General features: G+C 32.9%; 1 long non-coding RNA gene across 3 annotated transcripts; it reads right to left on the reverse strand.

The window, feature by feature from the left end:
• Nucleotides 1-1,552: 1,552 nt before the first annotated feature.
• LOC120354513 lies at nucleotides 1,553-7,960 on the reverse strand. 3 transcript variants are annotated; one of them, XR_005573087.1, is made up of 4 exons: nucleotides 7,735-7,951; nucleotides 6,139-6,226; nucleotides 2,464-2,635; nucleotides 1,553-1,689 (listed from the first exon to the last, which is right to left on the reverse strand). It is a non-coding gene; the product is annotated as an uncharacterized LOC120354513 (long non-coding RNA). The 3 variants fall into 3 exon arrangements; XR_005573086.1 differs by lacking the exon at nucleotides 1,553-1,689 and adding an exon at nucleotides 1,740-1,913 and having other exon boundaries at nucleotides 2,464-2,671; nucleotides 7,735-7,960; XR_005573085.1 differs by lacking the exon at nucleotides 1,553-1,689 and adding an exon at nucleotides 1,740-1,913.
• Between the last annotated feature and the right edge of the window lie 871 nt (nucleotides 7,961-8,831).

An 8,831-nucleotide genomic window follows, 5' to 3' on the forward strand; every position in this document is an offset into this window, starting at 1 on the left:
CTTGAGCTTCAAAATGCAGTTTTGATGTCAGCACTACTAATACCAAATGAAAATAATATTGTTACTTATACTATTTCATAAAAATAGCTCATTCAGCAATAAATACAAACTTATTTCATTAAATGATTTCTTAATGTTTTGCAGGACAAATTCTGACATTTTACAACATTCTCCAGGCACATAGAAGACTGACTTATGATGGCGAAAGACTTTTGAAGGCGGTTACCTTGATTGGGATCATATCTATTAAACCTTCGAATCCTGCTCTCAAAAGTAAATATGATACCATTCAAATGGAATAAGATTGATTTGAATTATGAAATTATGAAATTGAATTTGTTATTCCTGTATCATAGTGCATTTTTCTACTAGTTACCCTACGTATTGTACATTATTGTAATAAAGCACTAGCTGTTCCATAATTGGAAGTCTTCGAAATAAAAGGTTTCTTTTCCAAGTTGGTGTCACATTTTATATTTTTTATTCATTTTGTATAGGCCTACGGTATATCCATTTAGCATTCTAGTTTTAGAACATTGTATTAACACTACTATTGTTTCAAAAATAGTCTGAATGTAATTTAGAAGATGATTCTATTTGATTCTTCAACGAATCCATCATAACATACAAAAACTACAGCATTTGTTCTATTTACTTGTCAATAATCGTAGTTGCAGAAGCATTTGTATTTCTAAAACCAAATTTGGTATTTAATTATCAAGTATGAGTAAAGACATATTCGCCTACAAGACATAATTATTATTCGTTGAGCATTGTTCTGATGCTTCACTCCAACTGTACTTCTTCCACTACGAACTACTATACTCGTGTACTTACTAATAATAGTAAAGAGAAATAGAATAACATTTATTATCAGGCCTACATCTTTCTATTGTACTACCATAGAGGATAGAACAGAAAATATTGTTATTTCCTACTACAGTACGGTACTCATCAAGCTAAATTTCAACCAATAAAATACAGTACAACCCACAATCACGTACAAACATAAAAAAAATGTTTGTATTCTATATTCGATATATGGCCATACATAAATTTCCGATTTTCATTGGGCCATAGTGACGAATATGTTGGTCGTGATCGAAATTAGCCTTGTTAATTAAAGCTACTGGATGTTACTTTAGTTTACAACCAAAATTAAAGCATTCTCAGCCTCTATAGCTGGATAAATTAATCGTTGAATAGAATAGTAAGGAAATATAGAAAGTAAAATAATTAAGAGAAATAAGGAATGCTTTAAGCTCCGTTCACACCAAAGTTAATAACTTAATCCTTACCGGTATAGATTCTATTAGATTGAACGGAACTTGACAAACACTTAAATGTTCATCATGTGTTGATAAGTTATGTTCAATCTAATAGAATCTTTGGTGTAAACGCATCTTTAAGTTACTTCTGACACAGTGTTTGATGAGATGTACAAATATCGATTATCATAATGAAAACACAAAGGTGCTGTAGTCAACATCATAATGTTGATAGTTGACAATTTTTATGTGTTACCGAGTTGCCTATGCTTACCGTAGTTGACCAGAGTTAGGGCCAATCCTAACGAAGCGTTTGAAACAAGTCGGCAAGGCAGAATATCTCCGATTGGCTGATTATCAGGCCAATTCCCGAACGCAAACCCTATCTGCCAATCGGACAGCTTCCTGTCTGTCGTGCCGACTGAAATGTTATGTTACTTATTGTTTGTAGGTTTAATCATTAACACAAAGTTTAATTCACCAAGATATATTTATTTCAGTAAGCACTGAGCATAACTCACAAGCACACGAAGTACAAGTTCATCCTTCGAGACTCGATACAAAACACACTCGATAGTTACATCAATATATCGATATCACAGTATCGATATATATATTATCATGACATCTCCCTTTTTCAATTTCCTGGATGGATAAAAAATATATTAATATTATGAGTAAGAGTAATTCAAACCTACAATTTATAAAGAGATAATTTACGATTCAATACAGTTTAATACAGCTAAGTTGGTTGATTATGGTTACTGATGATTGAATTCGCAACTAATAAGTTCAAATAGAGAGACAAGTACTAAATACTTTAGTAGACTTTAAGAGGTACAATACCGATTTTATTACTGATGTTATTAATGATGAGTTATTATTAGAAAGATTATTACGTATTAATTGAAAGAATAAATTAATAAAGTAAGTTATTAGGTTATGGACAAGATCTACGATGAAAAAAGATTTCTAAAGGCATAAACAAGAAACGGTTTATGTTATGTGCGCTCCTCGAAACACGACCGTCCGCTACCACTGCTCCCGTGCTCCGACTCGACTCCTGTCGGTGATAGTAGGCCTACTGTTCTAGTTTAAACAAAGAAACCTGTGCCTTTGTTATTCTGAGTAGAACCGGGCGCAGTTAATTGATACAAATAATTGAAAATTATAGTATGATCGAGTGTTTACTTACATGATTAAAGCTATAATGGCTGTCACAAATATCAGCTTGATGTGAACAGCTCAGATTTGTGAGCTAAGTGGCCGTTCTCCAGGGTTTCACTAAATCTCTCCCAAGTTCTTATCACGGGATATCAGTAGGTGCATTACCTCTCCAAATATAGCTGGCGCTTGTTCGTAATCATCTGAAACCATTTCTTCAATTATTTTGTGGATTCAATCTGTAATAATAAAATTATGATTAATATTATAATCCCAGCATTCAATATTTTAAAAAGTATATATTATTATCCTATTATTTGCTGCCAGCAGTAGGAACATGCTCATATGCAAATGATAGGCTGTCAATGTATGATTTTCTTCACATTTCACGATTCAAGTTTACATTTTTGAGTTAGAAAAACATCAATTTCTCTATAAATCTCTTTTAGAATGCTCTTAAAAACACATTAAATATCAATATTAAACTTAAGAAAATAAAATATTAAATTATTTTGATGTTGCCTACAAAATATTTTATGAGTTGATAAGCATAATAGCTAGACAAGTTAAAATTGTTATAGTTAATCTATCAAAGATAAAATTATGGTAGTTTTAGTCTTATCTAAGTGAAAATTGGTACAAAATTATAATAAATAAACGTAGGCTCAGGTAGACGAAGTACACCTAATATGAATGTGATGTTTTTGAACCTGCTTTGTACTTAGGCAATAAGTTAGTTTATGCAAGTCGGTATTCATAAATATATTCAGTGGAGTCACAAGACGTCAACAGTTTAGTGGGAGTGGCAGGTGCATGTTTGATAAGAATGATAACTTAAGGTTGTGCATCACGCTTTTCAAAACTTTTTATGGTAACATTTTTCAAAGAAGGCTATTCCGATTTGGATACCATCGGTCTCACTAAATGAAGCACATCACAAGGGAAAACTCAATTCATAATTTTTACTTTTTGCGATATATAGTTTAAATCTTGGGTGAGATCCGATCCATTGCTGAATTGGGAGCAAATAAATTCATGAAACTTTGAGGATTCATTATTCAAGATAGTTGCTCATTGTAGACCACTATTTCAACCTTTGTGGCCTCATTTTGACTCTGCTGCAATGTTTATCCTGGAATCAGCCTTAATGGTGGAATGGAAACCACAAATGTTCACAATAAATGAAGAAACTCATCACTATAAAAAGATCTACAAGCAAAATTGATCCATGTAGTGGAAGTGACTTCAACCTTGGCCAGGAATAGGCCTGAATTATTGAGCAAAAGAATATTGAACAAGGTTGCAGCTACTGTACGAAGCATAGAAAGAGGACTAGTTGAAGAAGACCCTGAAAAGTTAGCGGGTAGACAGACCCACATCATGACCACCACTCTGTCGACGAGGCTTATTCTGCACAGTGAGGCTTAGACGCTTCAACCGCATTCGGTTCGGTTCGTTACCGAAAACGAATGAGGCTTTCATACATGTCAGGTTTTAATTCGTACGGTTCTAACTAGGTATTTTCTTCTCAAAAACAGCTGTGTTTGGATTTTCACAGTTCATGCTGGTATATTTAAATATAACAGCTGGTGTTCAATTGTAAGATGTTATTTCTTGAACAACAAAAATTTAGGGCCGGTTTCCGAGCTCGGGATTTAGCCAAGTTCTAGACTTTGACTGGCTTTAAACTCTGGAGTCAGATTCAAAATCAGATGTAGTCAATTGGTTTTCCGAGTCAGAGCGTTAACGTAGTCGAGGACTACGAAAATAGACCCTGGAGTTTATAATTTCGCTTTCTGAGTGAAGGGCTTATAAGTCCAGGACTTGAATTATATTCTCGCCTCTTTCCAAGTCAAGGATTTATCAAAAATCGTCCAGGACTTAAAACAGCCTGATTTTAAACCCTCGACTGGGGTAGGGTTTAAATTCAAGTTCTAGACTTAGGGCCGGTTTCCGAGCTCGGGATCTATAAGTTCTGGACTTACAGAGTCCAGGACTAAAATAAGCTCTCGGGTCTAAATTGACTTTCTGAGTCACGATTTTATCTTCTAAACTCCGGAGTCTATCAAGTTCTCGACTTATTTGAGTCCAGGACTTTAACGCAGTAAACATGAGGGAAATTCACAATATTTTGCTGTTGTATTGTTGGCATTATAGCAAAACGGAAACAGCTGATTGCAGCGGGATAATTGAAATGAGCATGCTCTCCAAACTATTTTGTAAAAATACGTTTCGATTTCTTTGTAGGCCTATTCAAAGCAAAACCTTTGAAAGCTGAATGAATAAACATTTCATTTTACGTTATGCTATTATTGATCATTGATCCTAACCAGTGATTATGAATAAAAATTTCATTAGGCTACTGAGTTTGAAAACGTATTTGTTTTGAAAAAAAAAACTGTATTCCATGACAATTATTTGGCTTTTTATCTTCTCCAAAACAATAACTGAATTGAGTTTGCTCAGTTAAGTCTAGAACTTGAATTTAAACCCTACCCCAGTCGAGGGTTTAAAATCACGCTGTTTCAAGTCCTGGACTTAAAAGCCCTTCACTCAGAAAGCGAAATTACAAACTTCAGGGTCTAACGTGATCTCTAAACTACACAGTCTATTTAAGTCCTCGACTACGTCAACGCTCTGACTCGGAAAGCCAATTTTCTGACTCCAGAGTTTAAAGCCCGTTAAAGTCTAGAACTAAGCTAAATCCCGAGCTCGGAAACCGACCCTAAAAGTTAATTAAAAATTGTCAATTATTTGAATAGTTTCTTTTTGATTATGTTAATTTTGGATGTTTAGAGAGATTATTTTTTTAAATTGAAAATTTGTTCCTTGTTTTGACACATGGTATTATATAAACTTCATCTCTTCTCTCCATTGATGAAATCATATAATATTCGTGGAAAAAAATTCTTCCTGAGTTTTAATTTATATCTTTCATATTTTTTTGGCAAACTATTCATTGAGAAAAAATGTTCCTGTGAACTAACAGAATTGAATTGACCATATGATTTTGACTTGGAAAATTTTGAAACAGATAATCACGATATCAGGTTAAAATAAAAACAAAAAAGGCCAGCGAGTGTAGAAGACTTTGTTTTTTCCTGTTTCCCTAGCAACAAATTCAAATATGATAAAACCTATTCGTGTCGAGGGGGCGTTCGGTGCTATGCGGTTGCTATTCGGTACCGAATTCAAACCGAATTAACGTTTCACACTTATCGGAATTTGCCGAAAACGAAACGAACCGAATGAGTGTGAAACTAGCCTGACGACCACAATGCAGCAGCGTTTCCAGAGGGATGGAAACTAGTATAAAGTGATTAAGAAAGTATTGCCTGTCTCATTACATATTTGATTTCTCAGAATATCAATTCTAAGCAAATTAAATCGATTTTTTAAAATTACCATATTCAAGTTGTTCTTGATAGTATCCAAATCGAAACAGTACAAAAATGACACCTGCAAAAAGTTTTCCAAGTGGGTGGCGCACAGTATTTATAAATAAGGTAAAACTTTGTGGCTTGGACACACACAGCGATCTGCGGACAGGAATCAGAGAGGTCTTAGCAGGTTATAGACATGAATATCTAAAATATAGATGAAGGCCACTCTGACCGCTTCCCACAGATTGTTCTCTGTGTGTCCCAGCCCATACTGATTTGGAGCAAAAGCAAAAATACCATTTCATGGTGAATTGTTTACTTACTTGGTCAAAAATAATTATTGCAACTACCGTATCAGTTACTGAATCACATCTTGAACGTTCCATTAGGATGCAATTGATCAGTTTGGCACTGTAAAATATGAATAATAAGTTCAAGTTAATTTATAAGGAAAACTTTTGTATAATATTAAATTTAACATTAGCATGAAAAAAGTTGGCGATCAAATGAAAACTACTCATTCAAAGAGGGTAAATAAATACAGTGATACTTAAGTACAGCTTAATTACAGCTGATTTTACGAGTCACACTGGCAAACAAGGAATCTTCCTTCTGAAGGTGTTTTTGCCTCACCTACTGTACTCATGCATGTGAGCATAAATTTAATCTTAATTTATTAATACTATTATCATGAATAAGGATATCATTTTGTTATAATTTCTAATTAAATAGATTAACATTTCCTTAATTTTTATGTTTGTATCTTGTTTTTGGCAAATAAATTCATTCATTCAAGTGGGCTTATAGTTAGGTCAATGCTATAATGCCAGTAGAAAAGATAGGACAACGGCGTTGCCAATTTCCTGTATTGTCACTGGCTCCTATAATAGTGAATAGCTGATTCGGAATAACATATCTGATGTACCCTAATATTAAATGTGCATTCTATTTAATAAGAATAATAAATAATATTTTATTCGTCAAGAGAATATATTATTCAATTGGTAATTCATAAATTTTCATGATTTAAATTAAATCTTTTTGTAAGGTCCAATTAATTATATTTTTACATTGTAAAAAAACAATCATGTGAAGCAACATGACGATAGCGCTAAACTTATTTCAATTTCCAAAGCAATTTGATTTGTCTAATGATAGACAAGAATAGCAACACCAATGTTAATCAAATGCTGCCATTAGGTGGACCTCATAGTACCAGAGTTATTTATATTGAGTTACCATAAAGCAAAAATACCATAGGAATATCAGCGGCTTGAGTTAACAGTGAAATTTAAAACATAAAAGCCCTATACTAAACCATTAAATTAAACACCATGAGATGTTTTTTATGCTACCGTATTGTTTCTCTATAATGTTACAAATTACAGTAGTCTGAGTACCGTATATAAATTAACTTCAAACAACCAATCCAATCAGCTCTAGGGCTTCAGTGAGTCTGGTTGAATTTCATTCAGTTTATAATTTGGTTAATGGAAAACTTTTTATAAAATACTGAAAAACCTTATGTTATAAAACAATCCACATTTGGCTAAACCACTCTAAGCTTAATCTTGAATCATTTCTCTAAATGGATTTTCCAACAAGTAGCCTGACTGCAGTAGGCCTACATGTAAATCACTTATGTTAGCAAATCCTTTTTTCTTTAATTTATTGAATAAATGATGCAATAATCTAACTACAGTATTTAAAAGAAGATGAAATTCATAAATATCTCACAATAGGGAATACGGTCTAAATATATTTAGCCTATTCAGTACCCCTACTTCTAATATTATTCAAGTATTCTAATGATAGAACAAAGAAATTAATAAAAGTTGCTAGCCTATTATTAATAAATTAAATTTGCTATTTTAAAATAACATTTTCAACTTTAGTAACTTAGTCCACATTAAACTTACCTCAGGATGAGAATTATTGAGAAACCAAATTCTGTCACAATGTAATAGATATCACTAAGCAAAAAGTATATTTTTGTATTATCCCAATCCTATTTATAATTACATTTGAATACCGTACATTACATAAAAAATATTAGCCTGTAAAACAATACTCTATAAGAAGCTGTTTCTGTTGCAAAATGCAAATGTACGTTACACCACAGAGGAAAGAAACACTAGTGCACTACTGTATGCTTATTCCGTGGTTACACTTACCTTAATTATTATTATTATGCATAACATAACCTATAAACTTAATGCTATTATATTGAAAACATATTAAATTTTCTAAAAAAATAATAGATATGTACGTATTATTATTTTATTATAAAATATTATATTATCTGGAAAATATTAAATTACTTCTATTTATTTTTTGGTACAATCGCAAATCATATGAATATAATTGAAAAAGAATGACAAACCAGGTCCAAAAGTATTCTATTCCCAAATTTTGATAATGAAAAACAAGTCCAAAAAGATCAGTCAAGTTGTTCTTACTGTTTAAAGTTTAAGTTCAATATTTCCGTCCAAAATTAATAATCCGCCCAAAATTAATTAGCTATGAATTACCCTAAGTGGGCTAATTAGTCCATATCATTCTAGAAAATAAGTCAGACTTGAACCATTTCTCAATGACAGACCCATTACCAGTATTCCCACTTTGGCCCGATATTTTGAGTTCCAGATATTTCCATTTCCGCCATCTGACAAACAAGTAATTTGAGTTCCAGATACTCCCAATTCCGCCTAGCAACATATTTCGAGTTCCGGATATTTCCAATTCCGCTGTCTGACAAATATTCGGAGTTCCACCCAGCAACAGTTTTCAAGCATAGAACATTTAACATTGATATTTTGAGTTCCAGATATTTCCAATTCCGCGGCCTCCATAGAACATTTGACATTGATATTTTTAGTTCCAGATATTTCCAATTCCGCGGCCCCGTTACCACAGTATACATACAGTACGGAAACTTGGCTATACCCTGACGCCAAAATCCGCCATCTTGTTAGGAAGCGCCGCATTGTAATAGTATTGATGGTAGGTTCGGATC

Source organism: Nilaparvata lugens, chromosome X, assembly GCF_014356525.2.
Source record: "Nilaparvata lugens isolate BPH chromosome X, ASM1435652v1, whole genome shotgun sequence".
Taxonomy (NCBI): Eukaryota; Metazoa; Arthropoda; class Insecta; order Hemiptera; family Delphacidae; genus Nilaparvata; species Nilaparvata lugens.